Here is a 15,878-nt window from a genome sequence, read left to right as displayed (position 1 = left end):
GGTTAAGAAGACTTACCCAAACTGTATCATGTAGTTTGACATGTTGATTATCTTTTATCCAATTCAATGTTCAAAATGTAAGCTAGTGTCAGATTAATTTGATAAAGTTGGTCAACCACTTATAGGTCATCTTTTTATTTGTGAATCTCTGATCACCTTGTTGAATCAGGTCGGATCTCTGGTGCAATGGATTGCGGCTTGGAGTCCTAGGCGAATGTAGCAAAAGCATTCAAACGCTAAGGGATCGAACACCAACTGGGTCAATTTTATCCCTCCTCTATTTTATAACTAATTGAAACAGTAACCAGCAATCCTGCTTCTCCATCACCAGAAACATTTACCAAAATGGCAGTGAAAGAAAGTCTACTTAAACAGAGACTGTTTGCTTTGAAAATGTTGCATAGTCTATGCCCAAGAGGAAATTCCCAATGATACTGCTGAAAATGTAATTTAGGAGTTAGTAATAGTATTTGGCCCTTTATTAATTTCACAGTGTCATTTTAAACACGTGATTTCTATGTCATCCGAAAATGAGATAGTACAAATTTCCGGAGTTATAATGGATTACGTGTGCTGCTGAAATTTCAAATGCTTATAATATCAATTCATTATTAAACTCTAGAATATTGATTGCTAATATGTAATTATATAAATATACAAAGTGTAGGTCAGTGTACGTCCACATTTGTTTAGCTGATTTTAAGGTAGAGTATAGCAGAGCCTGGATAGCTCAGTCGGTAGAGCATCAGACTTTTAATCTGAGGGTCCAGGGTTCAAGTCCCTGTTCAGGCGGTTGTTTCCTTTAAAGAAAAAGTACTCTAATTGTATGCTCTTTTTGTGGACCCCTGCATGACGAATAAGATATTCCATTACTAAAATTGCAAAAACGTCTTTCATGGAGTTGTGAAATACACATCTGTCTCACATATTATGTGCCATTTGACTAAACTTAAGTCGTACGTAGATTTACCAATGGTATCATGTAGTCTGAGACGGTGAATATCATTTCACCAATTCAATATTCAAAATATAGCCATGGTTATAGTATCAAATGAACTTTATAAAGCTGATCAACAGCTAATTGCTCATTATTTCATTTCAGATCATCTCTGCACCTCATTATAGCAGATTGGCTCTGTGGCGCAATGGATAGCGCATTGGACTTCTAGGTGAATGTAAAAAAGTTATTCAAAGGTTGTGGGTTCGAATCCCAGCAGAGTCAGTTTTATCCCTGTTATCCTGTTATCCCAAGTACCAATTCATTATTATATTCTCTGTATTTAGTACTAATACCGGCAACCATCTTAACCCCTTGCGTGCTGATGACAGAACGGTTCCGTCATCAGCTACGGGTGAGCTGTGCTGATGACGAAACCGTTCCGTCATGACTCCGCCCGCGCAAGGCGGAGTCAGCACAGGCGGAAAATACGCCCCGCACGCAAGGGGTTAAAAAACGTAGTGATAGTTGGGACACTTCCTAATGTTGATAATGCCATTTTGTGGGGTGCTGCCTCAGAGCCTGGATAGCTCAGTCGGTAGAGCATCAGACTTTTAATCTGAGGGCCCAGGGTTCAAGTCCCTGTTCAGGCGGCTTGGTTAAAGAAAATGTATATCAATTGCATACTCTTTTCAGGATCCAATGAATGGGAATTCCAATTACAGATGGTTCAAAAAAGTCTTGATCGAGTCCTTACATACCCATCTGTGCTCTACTTTCTTTGACAAGGGTTAAGAAGACTTACCCAAACTGTATCATGTAGTTTGACATGTTGATTATCTTTTATCCAATTCAATGTTCAAAATGTAAGCTAGTGTCCGATTAATTTGATAAAGTTGGTCAACAACTTATAGGTCATCTTTTTATTTGTGAATCTCTGATCACCTTGTTGAATCAGGTCGGATCTCTGGTGCAATGGATTGCGGCTTGGAGTCCTAGGCGAATGTAGCAAAAGCATTCAAACGCTAAGGGTTCGAACACCAACTGGGTCAATTTTATCCCTCCTCTATTTTATAACTAATTGAAACAGTAACCAGCAATCCTGCTTCTCCATCACCAGAAACATTTACCAAAATGGCAGTGAAAGAAAGTCTACTTAAACAGAGACTGTTTGCTTTGAAAATGTTGCATAGTCTATGCCCAAGAGGAAATTCCCAATGATACTGCTGAAAATGTAATTTAGGAGTTAGTAATAGTATTTGGCCCTTTATTAATTTCACAGTGTCATTTTAAACACGTGATTTCTATGTCATCCGAAAATGAGATAGTACAAATTTCCGGAGTTATAATGGATTACGTGTGCTGCTGAAATTTCAAATGCTTATAATATCAATTCATTATTAAACTCTAGAATATTGATTGCTAATATGTAATTATATAAATATACAAAGTGTAGGTCAGTGTACGTCCACATTTGTTTAGCTGATTTTAAGGTAGAGTATAGCAGAGCCTGGATAGCTCAGTCGGTAGAGCATCAGACTTTTAATCTGAGGGTCCAGGGTTCAAGTCCCTGTTCAGGCGGTTGTTTCCTTTAAAGAAAAAGTACTCTAATTGTATGCTCTTTTTGTGGACCCCTGCATGACGAATAAGATATTCCATTACTAAAATTGCAAAAACGTCTTTCATGGAGTTGTGAAATACACATCTGTCTCACATATTATGTGCCATTTGACTAAACTTAAGTCGTACGTAGATTTACCAATGGTATCATGTAGTCTGAGACGGTGAATATCATTTCACCAATTCAATATTCAAAATATAGCCATGGTTATAGTATCAAATGAACTTTATAAAGCTGATCAACAGCTAATAGCTCATTATTTCATTTCAGATCATCTCTGCACCTCATTATAGCAGATTGGCTCTGTGGCGCAATGGATAGCGCATTGGACTTCTAGGTGAATGTAAAAAAGATATTCAAAGGTTGTGGGTTCGAATCCCACCAGAGTCAGTTTTATCCCTGTTATCCTGTTATCCCAAGTACCAATTCATTATTATATTCTCTGTATTTAGTACTAATACCGGCAACCATCTTAACCCCTTGCGTGCTGATGACAGAACGGTTCCGTCATCAGCTACGGGTGAGCTGTGCTGATGACGAAACCGTTCCGTCATGACTCCGCCCGCGCAAGGCGGAGTCAGCACAGGCGGAAAATACGCCCCGCACGCAAGGGGTTAAAAAACGTAGTGATAGTTGGGACACTTCCTAATGTTGATAATGCCATTTTGTGGGGTGCTGCCTCAGAGCCTGGATAGCTCAGTCGGTAGAGCATCAGACTTTTAATCTGAGGGCCCAGGGTTCAAGTCCCTGTTCAGGCGGCTTGGTTAAAGAAAATGTATATCAATTGCATACTCTTTTCAGGATCCAATGAATGGGAATTCCAATTACAGATGGTTCAAAAAAGTCTTGATCGAGTCCTTACATACCCATCTGTGCTCTACTTTCTTTGACAAGGGTTAAGAAGACTTACCCAAACTGTATCATGTAGTTTGACATGTTGATTATCTTTTATCCAATTCAATGTTCAAAATGTAAGCTAGTGTCCGATTAATTTGATAAAGTTGGTCAACCACTTATAGGTCATCTTTTTATTTGTGAATCTCTGATCACCTTGTTGAATCAGGTCGGATCTCTGGTGCAATGGATTGCGGCTTGGAGTCCTAGGCGAATGTAGCAAAAGCATTCAAACGCTAAGGGTTCGAACACCAACTGGGTCAATTTTATCCCTCCTCTATTTTATAACTAATTGAAACAGTAACCAGCAATCCTGCTTCTCCATCACCAGAAACATTTACCAAAATGGCAGTGAAAGAAAGTCTACTTAAACAGAGACTGTTTGCTTTGAAAATGTTGCATAGTCTATGCCCAAGAGGAAATTCCCAATGATACTGCTGAAAATGTAATTTAGGAGTTAGTAATAGTATTTGGCCCTTTATTAATTTCACTGTGTCATTTTAAACACGTGATTTCTATGTCATCCGAAAATGAGATAGTACAAATTTCCGGAGTTATAATGGATTACGTGTGCTGCTGAAATTTCAAATGCTTATAATATCAATTCATTATTAAACTCTAGAATATTGATTGCTAATATGTAATTATATAAATATACAAAGTGTAGGTCAGTGTACGTCCACATTTGTTTAGCTGATTTTAAGGTAGAGTATAGCAGAGCCTGGATAGCTCAGTCGGTAGAGCATCAGACTTTTAATCTGAGGGTCCAGGGTTCAAGTCCCTGTTCAGGCGGTTGTTTCCTTTAAAGAAAAAGTACTCTAATTGTATGCTCTTTTTGTGGACCCCTGCATGACGAATAAGATATTCCATTACTAAAATTGCAAAAACGTCTTTCATGGAGTTGTGAAATACACATCTGTCTCACATATTATGTGCCATTTGACTAAACTTAAGTCGTACGTAGATTTACCAATGGTATCATGTAGTCTGAGACGGTGAATATCATTTCACCAATTCAATATTCAAAATATAGCCATGGTTATAGTATCAAATGAACTTTATAAAGCTGATCAACAGCTAATTGCTCATTATTTCATTTCAGATCATCTCTGCACCTCATTATAGCAGATTGGCTCTGTGGCGCAATGGATAGCGCATTGGACTTCTAGGTGAATGTAAAAAAGTTATTCAAAGGTTGTGGGTTCGAATCCCAGCAGAGTCAGTTTTATCCCTGTTATCCTGTTATCCCAAGTACCAATTCATTATTATATTCTCTGTATTTAGTACTAATACCGGCAACCATCTTAACCCCTTGCGTGCTGATGACAGAACGGTTCCGTCATCAGCTACGGGTGAGCTGTGCTGATGACGAAACCGTTCCGTCATGACTCCGCCCGCGCAAGGCGGAGTCAGCACAGGCGGAAAATACGCCCCGCACGCAAGGGGTTAAAAAACGTAGTGATAGTTGGGACACTTCCTAATGTTGATAATGCCATTTTGTGGGGTGCTGCCTCAGAGCCTGGATAGCTCAGTCGGTAGAGCATCAGACTTTTAATCTGAGGGCCCAGGGTTCAAGTCCCTGTTCAGGCGGCTTGGTTAAAGAAAATGTATATCAAATGCATTCTCTTTTCAGGATCCAATGAATGGGAATTCCAATTACAGATGGTTCAAAAAAGTCTTGATCGAGTCCTTACATACCCATCTGTGCTCTACTTTCTTTGACAAGGGTTAAGAAGACTTACCCAAACTGTATCATGTAGTTTGACATGTTGATTATCTTTTATCCAATTCAATGTTCAAAATGTAAGCTAGTGTCAGATTAATTTGATAAAGTTGGTCAACCACTTATAGGTCATCTTTTTATTTGTGAATCTCTGATCACCTTGTTGAATCAGGTCGGATCTCTGGTGCAATGGATTGCGGCTTGGAGTCCTAGGCGAATGTAGCAAAAGCATTCAAACGCTAAGGGATCGAACACCAACTGGGTCAATTTTATCCCTCCTCTATTTTATAACTAATTGAAACAGTAACCAGCAATCCTGCTTCTCCATCACCAGAAACATTTACCAAAATGGCAGTGAAAGAAAGTCTACTTAAACAGAGACTGTTTGCTTTGAAAATGTTGCATAGTCTATGCCCAAGAGGAAATTCCCAATGATACTGCTGAAAATGTAATTTAGGAGTTAGTAATAGTATTTGGCCCTTTATTAATTTCACAGTGTCATTTTAAACACGTGATTTCTATGTCATCCGAAAATGAGATAGTACAAATTTCCGGAGTTATAATGGATTACGTGTGCTGCTGAAATTTCAAATGCTTATAATATCAATTCATTATTAAACTCTAGAATATTGATTGCTAATATGTAATTATATAAATATACAAAGTGTAGGTCAGTGTACGTCCACATTTGTTTAGCTGATTTTAAGGTAGAGTATAGCAGAGCCTGGATAGCTCAGTCGGTAGAGCATCAGACTTTTAATCTGAGGGTCCAGGGTTCAAGTCCCTGTTCAGGCGGTTGTTTCCTTTAAAGAAAAAGTACTCTAATTGTATGCTCTTTTTGTGGACCCCTGCATGACGAATAAGATATTCCATTACTAAAATTGCAAAAACGTCTTTCATGGAGTTGTGAAATACACATCTGTCTCACATATTATGTGCCATTTGACTAAACTTAAGTCGTACGTAGATTTACCAATGGTATCATGTAGTCTGAGACGGTGAATATCATTTCACCAATTCAATATTCAAAATATAGCCATGGTTATAGTATCAAATGAACTTTATAAAGCTGATCAACAGCTAATAGCTCATTATTTCATTTCAGATCATCTCTGCACCTCATTATAGCAGATTGGCTCTGTGGCGCAATGGATAGCGCATTGGACTTCTAGGTGAATGTAAAAAAGATATTCAAAGGTTGTGGGTTCGAATCCCACCAGAGTCAGTTTTATCCCTGTTATCCTGTTATCCCAAGTACCAATTCATTATTATATTCTCTGTATTTAGTACTAATACCGGCAACCATCTTAACCCCTTGCGTGCTGATGACAGAACGGTTCCGTCATCAGCTACGGGTGAGCTGTGCTGATGACGAAACCGTTCCGTCATGACTTCGCCCGCGCAAGGCGGAGTCAGCACAGGCGGAAAATACGCCCCGCACGCAAGGGGTTAAAAAACGTAGTGATAGTTGGGACACTTCCTAATGTTGATAATGCCATTTTGTGGGGTGCTGCCTCAGAGCCTGGATAGCTCAGTCGGTAGAGCATCAGACTTTTAATCTGAGGGCCCAGGGTTCAAGTCCCTGTTCAGGCGGCTTGGTTAAAGAAAATGTATATCAAATGCATTCTCTTTTCAGGATCCAATGAATGGGAATTCCAATTACAGATGGTTCAAAAAAGTCTTGATCGAGTCCTTACATACCCATCTGTGCTCTACTTTCTTTGACAAGGGTTAAGAAGACTTACCCAAACTGTATCATGTAGTTTGACATGTTGATTATCTTTTATCCAATTCAATGTTCAAAATGTAAGCTAGTGTCAGATTAATTTGATAAAGTTGGTCAACCACTTATAGGTCATCTTTTTATTTGTGAATCTCTGATCACCTTGTTGAATCAGGTCGGATCTCTGGTGCAATGGATTGCGGCTTGGAGTCCTAGGCGAATGTAGCAAAAGCATTCAAACGCTAAGGGATCGAACACCAACTGGGTCAATTTTATCCCTCCTCTATTTTATAACTAATTGAAACAGTAACCAGCAATCCTGCTTCTCCATCACCAGAAACATTTACCAAAATGGCAGTGAAAGAAAGTCTACTTAAACAGAGACTGTTTGCTTTGAAAATGTTGCATAGTCTATGCCCAAGAGGAAATTCCCAATGATACTGCTGAAAATGTAATTTAGGAGTTAGTAATAGTATTTGGCCCTTTATTAATTTCACTGTGTCATTTTAAACACGTGATTTCTATGTCATCCGAAAATGAGATAGTACAAATTTCCGGAGTTATAATGGATTACGTGTGCTGCTGAAATTTCAAATGCTTATAATATCAATTCATTATTAAACTCTAGAATATTGATTGCTAATATGTAATTATATAAATATACAAAGTGTAGGTCAGTGTACGTCCACATTTGTTTAGCTGATTTTAAGGTAGAGTATAGCAGAGCCTGGATAGCTCAGTCGGTAGAGCATCAGACTTTTAATCTGAGGGTCCAGGGTTCAAGTCCCTGTTCAGGCGGTTGTTTCCTTTAAAGAAAAAGTACTCTAATTGTATGCTCTTTTTGTGGACCCCTGCATGACGAATAAGATATTCCATTACTAAAATTGCAAAAACGTCTTTCATGGAGTTGTGAAATACACATCTGTCTCACATATTATGTGCCATTTGACTAAACTTAAGTCGTACGTAGATTTACCAATGGTATCATGTAGTCTGAGACGGTGAATATCATTTCACCAATTCAATATTCAAAATATAGCCATGGTTATAGTATCAAATGAACTTTATAAAGCTGATCAACAGCTAATAGCTCATTATTTCATTTCAGATCATCTCTGCACCTCATTATAGCAGATTGGCTCTGTGGCGCAATGGATAGCGCATTGGACTTCTAGGTGAATGTAAAAAAGATATTCAAAGGTTGTGGGTTCGAATCCCACCAGAGTCAGTTTTATCCCTGTTATCCTGTTATCCCAAGTACCAATTCATTATTATATTCTCTGTATTTAGTACTAATACCGGCAACCATCTTAACCCCTTGCGTGCTGATGACAGAACGGTTCCGTCATCAGCTACGGGTGAGCTGTGCTGATGACGAAACCGTTCCGTCATGACTTCGCCCGCGCAAGGCGGAGTCAGCACAGGCGGAAAATACGCCCCGCACGCAAGGGGTTAAAAAACGTAGTGATAGTTGGGACACTTCCTAATGTTGATAATGCCATTTTGTGGGGTGCTGCCTCAGAGCCTGGATAGCTCAGTCGGTAGAGCATCAGACTTTTAATCTGAGGGCCCAGGGTTCAAGTCCCTGTTCAGGCGGCTTGGTTAAAGAAAATGTATATCAAATGCATTCTCTTTTCAGGATCCAATGAATGGGAATTCCAATTACAGATGGTTCAAAAAAGTCTTGATCGAGTCCTTACATACCCATCTGTGCTCTACTTTCTTTGACAAGGGTTAAGAAGACTTACCCAAACTGTATCATGTAGTTTGACATGTTGATTATCTTTTATCCAATTCAATGTTCAAAATGTAAGCTAGTGTCAGATTAATTTGATAAAGTTGGTCAACCACTTATAGGTCATCTTTTTATTTGTGAATCTCTGATCACCTTGTTGAATCAGGTCGGATCTCTGGTGCAATGGATTGCGGCTTGGAGTCCTAGGCGAATGTAGCAAAAGCATTCAAACGCTAAGGGATCGAACACCAACTGGGTCAATTTTATCCCTCCTCTATTTTATAACTAATTGAAACAGTAACCAGCAATCCTGCTTCTCCATCACCAGAAACATTTACCAAAATGGCAGTGAAAGAAAGTCTACTTAAACAGAGACTGTTTGCTTTGAAAATGTTGCATAGTCTATGCCCAAGAGGAAATTCCCAATGATACTGCTGAAAATGTAATTTAGGAGTTAGTAATAGTATTTGGCCCTTTATTAATTTCACTGTGTCATTTTAAACACGTGATTTCTATGTCATCCGAAAATGAGATAGTACAAATTTCCGGAGTTATAATGGATTACGTGTGCTGCTGAAATTTCAAATGCTTATAATATCAATTCATTATTAAACTCTAGAATATTGATTGCTAATATGTAATTATATAAATATACAAAGTGTAGGTCAGTGTACGTCCACATTTGTTTAGCTGATTTTAAGGTAGAGTATAGCAGAGCCTGGATAGCTCAGTCGGTAGAGCATCAGACTTTTAATCTGAGGGTCCAGGGTTCAAGTCCCTGTTCAGGCGGTTGTTTCCTTTAAAGAAAAAGTACTCTAATTGTATGCTCTTTTTGTGGACCCCTGCATGACGAATAAGATATTCCATTACTAAAATTGCAAAAACGTCTTTCATGGAGTTGTGAAATACACATCTGTCTCACATATTATGTGCCATTTGACTAAACTTAAGTCGTACGTAGATTTACCAATGGTATCATGTAGTCTGAGACGGTGAATATCATTTCACCAATTCAATATTCAAAATATAGCCATGGTTATAGTATCAAATGAACTTTATAAAGCTGATCAACAGCTAATAGCTCATTATTTCATTTCAGATCATCTCTGCACCTCATTATAGCAGATTGGCTCTGTGGCGCAATGGATAGCGCATTGGACTTCTAGGTGAATGTAAAAAAGATATTCAAAGGTTGTGGGTTCGAATCCCACCAGAGTCAGTTTTATCCCTGTTATCCTGTTATCCCAAGTACCAATTCATTATTATATTCTCTGTATTTAGTACTAATACCGGCAACCATCTTAACCCCTTGCGTGCTGATGACAGAACGGTTCCGTCATCAGCTACGGGTGAGCTGTGCTGATGACGAAACCGTTCCGTCATGACTCCGCCCGCGCAAGGCGGAGTCAGCACAGGCGGAAAATACGCCCCGCACGCAAGGGGTTAAAAAACGTAGTGATAGTTGGGACACTTCCTAATGTTGATAATGTCATTTTGTGGGGTGCTGCCTCAGAGCCTGGATAGCTCAGTCGGTAGAGCATCAGACTTTTAATCTGAGGGCCCAGGGTTCAAGTCCCTGTTCAGGCGGCTTGGTTAAAGAAAATGTATATCAATTGCATACTCTTTTCAGGATCCAATGAATGGGAATTCCAATTACAGATGGTTCAAAAAAGTCTTGATCGAGTCCTTACATACCCATCTGTGCTCTACTTTCTTTGACAAGGGTTAAGAAGACTTACCCAAACTGTATCATGTAGTTTGACATGTTGATTATCTTTTATCCAATTCAATGTTCAAAATGTAAGCTAGTGTCCGATTAATTTGATAAAGTTGGTCAACAACTTATAGGTCATCTTTTTATTTGTGAATCTCTGATCACCTTGTTGAATCAGGTCAGATCTCTGGTGCAATGGATTGCGGCTTGGAGTCCTAGGCGAATGTAGCAAAAGCATTCAAACGCTAAGGGTTCGAACACCAACTGGGTCAATTTTATCCCTCCTCTATTTTATAACTAATTGAAACAGTAACCAGCAATCCTGCTTCTCCATCACCAGAAACATTTACCAAAATGGCAGTGAAAGAAAGTCTACTTAAACAGAGACTGTTTGCTTTGAAAATGTTGCATAGTCTATGCCCAAGAGGAAATTCCCAATGATACTGCTGAAAATGTAATTTAGGAGTTAGTAATAGTATTTGGCCCTTTATTAATTTCACAGTGTCATTTTAAACACGTGATTTCTATGTCATCCGAAAATGAGATAGTACAAATTTCCGGAGTTATAATGGATTACGTGTGCTGCTGAAATTTCAAATGCTTATAATATCAATTCATTATTAAACTCTAGAATATTGATTGCTAATATGTAATTATATAAATATACAAAGTGTAGGTCAGTGTACGTCCACATTTGTTTAGCTGATTTTAAGGTAGAGTATAGCAGAGCCTGGATAGCTCAGTCGGTAGAGCATCAGACTTTTAATCTGAGGGTCCAGGGTTCAAGTCCCTGTTCAGGCGGTTGTTTCCTTTAAAGAAAAAGTACTCTAATTGTATGCTCTTTTTGTGGACCCCTGCATGACGAATAAGATATTCCATTACTAAAATTGCAAAAACGTCTTTCATGGAGTTGTGAAATACACATCTGTCTCACATATTATGTGCCATTTGACTAAACTTAAGTCGTACGTAGATTTACCAATGGTATCATGTAGTCTGAGACGGTGAATATCATTTCACCAATTCAATATTCAAAATATAGCCATGGTTATAGTATCAAATGAACTTTATAAAGCTGATCAACAGCTAATAGCTCATTATTTCATTTCAGATCATCTCTGCACCTCATTATAGCAGATTGGCTCTGTGGCGCAATGGATAGCGCATTGGACTTCTAGGTGAATGTAAAAAAGATATTCAAAGGTTGTGGGTTCGAATCCCACCAGAGTCAGTTTTATCCCTGTTATCCTGTTATCCCAAGTACCAATTCATTATTATATTCTCTGTATTTAGTACTAATACCGGCAACCATCTTAACCCCTTGCGTGCTGATGACAGAACGGTTCCGTCATCAGCTACGGGTGAGCTGTGCTGATGACGAAACCGTTCCGTCATGACTCCGCCCGCGCAAGGCGGAGTCAGCACAGGCGGAAAATACGCCCCGCACGCAAGGGGTTAAAAAACGTAGTGATAGTTGGGACACTTCCTAATGTTGATAATGCCATTTTGTGGGGTGCTGCCTCAGAGCCTGGATAGCTCAGTCGGTAGAGCATCAGACTTTTAATCTGAGGGCCCAGGGTTCAAGTCCCTGTTCAGGCGGCTTGGTTAAAGAAAATGTATATCAAATGCATTCTCTTTTCAGGATCCAATGAATGGGAATTCCAATTACAGATGGTTCAAAAAAGTCTTGATCGAGTCCTTACATACCCATCTGTGCTCTACTTTCTTTGACAAGGGTTAAGAAGACTTACCCAAACTGTATCATGTAGTTTGACATGTTGATTATCTTTTATCCAATTCAATGTTCAAAATGTAAGCTAGTGTCAGATTAATTTGATAAAGTTGGTCAACCACTTATAGGTCATCTTTTTATTTGTGAATCTCTGATCACCTTGTTGAATCAGGTCGGATCTCTGGTGCAATGGATTGCGGCTTGGAGTCCTAGGCGAATGTAGCAAAAGCATTCAAACGCTAAGGGATCGAACACCAACTGGGTCAATTTTATCCCTCCTCTATTTTATAACTAATTGAAACAGTAACCAGCAATCCTGCTTCTCCATCACCAGAAACATTTACCAAAATGGCAGTGAAAGAAAGTCTACTTAAACAGAGACTGTTTGCTTTGAAAATGTTGCATAGTCTATGCCCAAGAGGAAATTCCCAATGATACTGCTGAAAATGTAATTTAGGAGTTAGTAATAGTATTTGGCCCTTTATTAATTTCACAGTGTCATTTTAAACACGTGATTTCTATGTCATCCGAAAATGAGATAGTACAAATTTCCGGAGTTATAATGGATTACGTGTGCTGCTGAAATTTCAAATGCTTATAATATCAATTCATTATTAAACTCTAGAATATTGATTGCTAATATGTAATTATATAAATATACAAAGTGTAGGTCAGTGTACGTCCACATTTGTTTAGCTGATTTTAAGGTAGAGTATAGCAGAGCCTGGATAGCTCAGTCGGTAGAGCATCAGACTTTTAATCTGAGGGTCCAGGGTTCAAGTCCCTGTTCAGGCGGTTGTTTCCTTTAAAGAAAAAGTACTCTAATTGTATGCTCTTTTTGTGGACCCCTGCATGACGAATAAGATATTCCATTACTAAAATTGCAAAAACGTCTTTCATGGAGTTGTGAAATACACATCTGTCTCACATATTATGTGCCATTTGACTAAACTTAAGTCGTACGTAGATTTACCAATGGTATCATGTAGTCTGAGACGGTGAATATCATTTCACCAATTCAATATTCAAAATATAGCCATGGTTATAGTATCAAATGAACTTTATAAAGCTGATCAACAGCTAATAGCTCATTATTTCATTTCAGATCATCTCTGCACCTCATTATAGCAGATTGGCTCTGTGGCGCAATGGATAGCGCATTGGACTTCTAGGTGAATGTAAAAAAGATATTCAAAGGTTGTGGGTTCGAATCCCACCAGAGTCAGTTTTATCCCTGTTATCCTGTTATCCCAAGTACCAATTCATTATTATATTCTCTGTATTTAGTACTAATACCGGCAACCATCTTAACCCCTTGCGTGCTGATGACAGAACGGTTCCGTCATCAGCTACGGGTGAGCTGTGCTGATGACGAAACCGTTCCGTCATGACTTCGCCCGCGCAAGGCGGAGTCAGCACAGGCGGAAAATACGCCCCGCACGCAAGGGGTTAAAAAACGTAGTGATAGTTGGGACACTTCCTAATGTTGATAATGCCATTTTGTGGGGTGCTGCCTCAGAGCCTGGATAGCTCAGTCGGTAGAGCATCAGACTTTTAATCTGAGGGCCCAGGGTTCAAGTCCCTGTTCAGGCGGCTTGGTTAAAGAAAATGTATATCAAATGCATTCTCTTTTCAGGATCCAATGAATGGGAATTCCAATTACAGATGGTTCAAAAAAGTCTTGATCGAGTCCTTACATACCCATCTGTGCTCTACTTTCTTTGACAAGGGTTAAGAAGACTTACCCAAACTGTATCATGTAGTTTGACATGTTGATTATCTTTTATCCAATTCAATGTTCAAAATGTAAGCTAGTGTCAGATTAATTTGATAAAGTTGGTCAACCACTTATAGGTCATCTTTTTATTTGTGAATCTCTGATCACCTTGTTGAATCAGGTCGGATCTCTGGTGCAATGGATTGCGGCTTGGAGTCCTAGGCGAATGTAGCAAAAGCATTCAAACGCTAAGGGATCGAACACCAACTGGGTCAATTTTATCCCTCCTCTATTTTATAACTAATTGAAACAGTAACCAGCAATCCTGCTTCTCCATCACCAGAAACATTTACCAAAATGGCAGTGAAAGAAAGTCTACTTAAACAGAGACTGTTTGCTTTGAAAATGTTGCATAGTCTATGCCCAAGAGGAAATTCCCAATGATACTGCTGAAAATGTAATTTAGGAGTTAGTAATAGTATTTGGCCCTTTATTAATTTCACTGTGTCATTTTAAACACGTGATTTCTATGTCATCCGAAAATGAGATAGTACAAATTTCCGGAGTTATAATGGATTACGTGTGCTGCTGAAATTTCAAATGCTTATAATATCAATTCATTATTAAACTCTAGAATATTGATTGCTAATATGTAATTATATAAATATACAAAGTGTAGGTCAGTGTACGTCCACATTTGTTTAGCTGATTTTAAGGTAGAGTATAGCAGAGCCTGGATAGCTCAGTCGGTAGAGCATCAGACTTTTAATCTGAGGGTCCAGGGTTCAAGTCCCTGTTCAGGCGGTTGTTTCCTTTAAAGAAAAAGTACTCTAATTGTATGCTCTTTTTGTGGACCCCTGCATGACGAATAAGATATTCCATTACTAAAATTGCAAAAACGTCTTTCATGGAGTTGTGAAATACACATCTGTCTCACATATTATGTGCCATTTGACTAAACTTAAGTCGTACGTAGATTTACCAATGGTATCATGTAGTCTGAGACGGTGAATATCATTTCACCAATTCAATATTCAAAATATAGCCATGGTTATAGTATCAAATGAACTTTATAAAGCTGATCAACAGCTAATAGCTCATTATTTCATTTCAGATCATCTCTGCACCTCATTATAGCAGATTGGCTCTGTGGCGCAATGGATAGCGCATTGGACTTCTAGGTGAATGTAAAAAAGATATTCAAAGGTTGTGGGTTCGAATCCCACCAGAGTCAGTTTTATCCCTGTTATCCTGTTATCCCAAGTACCAATTCATTATTATATTCTCTGTATTTAGTACTAATACCGGCAACCATCTTAACCCCTTGCGTGCTGATGACAGAACGGTTCCGTCATCAGCTACGGGTGAGCTGTGCTGATGACGAAACCGTTCCGTCATGACTTCGCCCGCGCAAGGCGGAGTCAGCACAGGCGGAAAATACGCCCCGCACGCAAGGGGTTAAAAAACGTAGTGATAGTTGGGACACTTCCTAATGTTGATAATGCCATTTTGTGGGGTGCTGCCTCAGAGCCTGGATAGCTCAGTCGGTAGAGCATCAGACTTTTAATCTGAGGGCCCAGGGTTCAAGTCCCTGTTCAGGCGGCTTGGTTAAAGAAAATGTATATCAAATGCATTCTCTTTTCAGGATCCAATGAATGGGAATTCCAATTACAGATGGTTCAAAAAAGTCTTGATCGAGTCCTTACATACCCATCTGTGCTCTACTTTCTTTGACAAGGGTTAAGAAGACTTACCCAAACTGTATCATGTAGTTTGACATGTTGATTATCTTTTATCCAATTCAATGTTCAAAATGTAAGCTAGTGTCAGATTAATTTGATAAAGTTGGTCAACCACTTATAGGTCATCTTTTTATTTGTGAATCTCTGATCACCTTGTTGAATCAGGTCGGATCTCTGGTGCAATGGATTGCGGCTTGGAGTCCTAGGCGAATGTAGCAAAAGCATTCAAACGCTAAGGGATCGAACACCAACTGGGTCAATTTTATCCCTCCTCTATTTTATAACTAATTGAAACAGTAACCAGCAATCCTGCTTCTCCATCACCAGAAACATTTACCAA

General features: G+C 38.9%; 27 non-coding genes across 27 annotated transcripts; all 27 read left to right on the top strand.

Annotated features, from left to right (window-relative positions):
- The first annotated feature begins 719 nt into the window (after window positions 1-719).
- Window positions 720-792, top strand: TRNAK-UUU (transfer RNA lysine (anticodon UUU)). Its single transcript has one exon. It is a non-coding gene; the product is annotated as a tRNA-Lys (tRNA).
- Window positions 793-1,131: 339 nt separating this feature from the next.
- TRNAR-UCU (transfer RNA arginine (anticodon UCU)) lies at window positions 1,132-1,222 on the top strand. The gene is given in 2 exon segments: window positions 1,132-1,168; window positions 1,187-1,222. It is a non-coding gene; the product is annotated as a tRNA-Arg (tRNA).
- Window positions 1,223-1,517: 295 nt separating this feature from the next.
- On the top strand, window positions 1,518-1,590 carry TRNAK-UUU (transfer RNA lysine (anticodon UUU)). Its single transcript has one exon. It is a non-coding gene; the product is annotated as a tRNA-Lys (tRNA).
- Window positions 1,591-2,445: 855 nt separating this feature from the next.
- On the top strand, window positions 2,446-2,518 carry TRNAK-UUU (transfer RNA lysine (anticodon UUU)). Its single transcript has one exon. It is a non-coding gene; the product is annotated as a tRNA-Lys (tRNA).
- A 339-nt stretch (window positions 2,519-2,857) lies between these two features.
- On the top strand, window positions 2,858-2,948 carry TRNAR-UCU (transfer RNA arginine (anticodon UCU)). Its single transcript is given in 2 exon segments — window positions 2,858-2,894; window positions 2,913-2,948. It is a non-coding gene; the product is annotated as a tRNA-Arg (tRNA).
- Window positions 2,949-3,243: 295 nt separating this feature from the next.
- TRNAK-UUU (transfer RNA lysine (anticodon UUU)) lies at window positions 3,244-3,316 on the top strand. Its single transcript has one exon. It is a non-coding gene; the product is annotated as a tRNA-Lys (tRNA).
- An 855-nt stretch (window positions 3,317-4,171) lies between these two features.
- Window positions 4,172-4,244, top strand: TRNAK-UUU (transfer RNA lysine (anticodon UUU)). The gene has a single exon. It is a non-coding gene; the product is annotated as a tRNA-Lys (tRNA).
- A 339-nt stretch (window positions 4,245-4,583) lies between these two features.
- Window positions 4,584-4,674, top strand: TRNAR-UCU (transfer RNA arginine (anticodon UCU)). The gene is given in 2 exon segments: window positions 4,584-4,620; window positions 4,639-4,674. It is a non-coding gene; the product is annotated as a tRNA-Arg (tRNA).
- A 295-nt stretch (window positions 4,675-4,969) lies between these two features.
- On the top strand, window positions 4,970-5,042 carry TRNAK-UUU (transfer RNA lysine (anticodon UUU)). The gene has a single exon. It is a non-coding gene; the product is annotated as a tRNA-Lys (tRNA).
- An 855-nt stretch (window positions 5,043-5,897) lies between these two features.
- Window positions 5,898-5,970, top strand: TRNAK-UUU (transfer RNA lysine (anticodon UUU)). The gene has a single exon. It is a non-coding gene; the product is annotated as a tRNA-Lys (tRNA).
- Window positions 5,971-6,309: 339 nt separating this feature from the next.
- TRNAR-UCU (transfer RNA arginine (anticodon UCU)) lies at window positions 6,310-6,400 on the top strand. Its single transcript is given in 2 exon segments — window positions 6,310-6,346; window positions 6,365-6,400. It is a non-coding gene; the product is annotated as a tRNA-Arg (tRNA).
- Window positions 6,401-6,695: 295 nt separating this feature from the next.
- TRNAK-UUU (transfer RNA lysine (anticodon UUU)) lies at window positions 6,696-6,768 on the top strand. The gene has a single exon. It is a non-coding gene; the product is annotated as a tRNA-Lys (tRNA).
- Window positions 6,769-7,623: 855 nt separating this feature from the next.
- On the top strand, window positions 7,624-7,696 carry TRNAK-UUU (transfer RNA lysine (anticodon UUU)). The gene has a single exon. It is a non-coding gene; the product is annotated as a tRNA-Lys (tRNA).
- A 339-nt stretch (window positions 7,697-8,035) lies between these two features.
- On the top strand, window positions 8,036-8,126 carry TRNAR-UCU (transfer RNA arginine (anticodon UCU)). Its single transcript is given in 2 exon segments — window positions 8,036-8,072; window positions 8,091-8,126. It is a non-coding gene; the product is annotated as a tRNA-Arg (tRNA).
- A 295-nt stretch (window positions 8,127-8,421) lies between these two features.
- TRNAK-UUU (transfer RNA lysine (anticodon UUU)) lies at window positions 8,422-8,494 on the top strand. Its single transcript has one exon. It is a non-coding gene; the product is annotated as a tRNA-Lys (tRNA).
- Window positions 8,495-9,349: 855 nt separating this feature from the next.
- On the top strand, window positions 9,350-9,422 carry TRNAK-UUU (transfer RNA lysine (anticodon UUU)). Its single transcript has one exon. It is a non-coding gene; the product is annotated as a tRNA-Lys (tRNA).
- Window positions 9,423-9,761: 339 nt separating this feature from the next.
- Window positions 9,762-9,852, top strand: TRNAR-UCU (transfer RNA arginine (anticodon UCU)). Its single transcript is given in 2 exon segments — window positions 9,762-9,798; window positions 9,817-9,852. It is a non-coding gene; the product is annotated as a tRNA-Arg (tRNA).
- Window positions 9,853-10,147: 295 nt separating this feature from the next.
- TRNAK-UUU (transfer RNA lysine (anticodon UUU)) lies at window positions 10,148-10,220 on the top strand. The gene has a single exon. It is a non-coding gene; the product is annotated as a tRNA-Lys (tRNA).
- Window positions 10,221-11,075: 855 nt separating this feature from the next.
- TRNAK-UUU (transfer RNA lysine (anticodon UUU)) lies at window positions 11,076-11,148 on the top strand. Its single transcript has one exon. It is a non-coding gene; the product is annotated as a tRNA-Lys (tRNA).
- A 339-nt stretch (window positions 11,149-11,487) lies between these two features.
- On the top strand, window positions 11,488-11,578 carry TRNAR-UCU (transfer RNA arginine (anticodon UCU)). The gene is given in 2 exon segments: window positions 11,488-11,524; window positions 11,543-11,578. It is a non-coding gene; the product is annotated as a tRNA-Arg (tRNA).
- Window positions 11,579-11,873: 295 nt separating this feature from the next.
- On the top strand, window positions 11,874-11,946 carry TRNAK-UUU (transfer RNA lysine (anticodon UUU)). The gene has a single exon. It is a non-coding gene; the product is annotated as a tRNA-Lys (tRNA).
- An 855-nt stretch (window positions 11,947-12,801) lies between these two features.
- Window positions 12,802-12,874, top strand: TRNAK-UUU (transfer RNA lysine (anticodon UUU)). The gene has a single exon. It is a non-coding gene; the product is annotated as a tRNA-Lys (tRNA).
- Window positions 12,875-13,213: 339 nt separating this feature from the next.
- TRNAR-UCU (transfer RNA arginine (anticodon UCU)) lies at window positions 13,214-13,304 on the top strand. Its single transcript is given in 2 exon segments — window positions 13,214-13,250; window positions 13,269-13,304. It is a non-coding gene; the product is annotated as a tRNA-Arg (tRNA).
- Window positions 13,305-13,599: 295 nt separating this feature from the next.
- Window positions 13,600-13,672, top strand: TRNAK-UUU (transfer RNA lysine (anticodon UUU)). The gene has a single exon. It is a non-coding gene; the product is annotated as a tRNA-Lys (tRNA).
- An 855-nt stretch (window positions 13,673-14,527) lies between these two features.
- On the top strand, window positions 14,528-14,600 carry TRNAK-UUU (transfer RNA lysine (anticodon UUU)). Its single transcript has one exon. It is a non-coding gene; the product is annotated as a tRNA-Lys (tRNA).
- A 339-nt stretch (window positions 14,601-14,939) lies between these two features.
- Window positions 14,940-15,030, top strand: TRNAR-UCU (transfer RNA arginine (anticodon UCU)). The gene is given in 2 exon segments: window positions 14,940-14,976; window positions 14,995-15,030. It is a non-coding gene; the product is annotated as a tRNA-Arg (tRNA).
- Window positions 15,031-15,325: 295 nt separating this feature from the next.
- Window positions 15,326-15,398, top strand: TRNAK-UUU (transfer RNA lysine (anticodon UUU)). Its single transcript has one exon. It is a non-coding gene; the product is annotated as a tRNA-Lys (tRNA).
- The last annotated feature ends 480 nt before the right edge of the window (window positions 15,399-15,878 follow it).

Source organism: Lissotriton vulgaris, chromosome 1_2, assembly GCF_964263255.1.
Source record: "Lissotriton vulgaris chromosome 1_2, aLisVul1.2, whole genome shotgun sequence".
In the NCBI taxonomy this organism is placed as follows: domain Eukaryota; kingdom Metazoa; phylum Chordata; class Amphibia; order Caudata; family Salamandridae; genus Lissotriton; species Lissotriton vulgaris.
The sequence above is the reverse complement of the archived record's forward strand: the minus strand, read 5'-3'. Positions and strand labels throughout refer to the sequence as shown.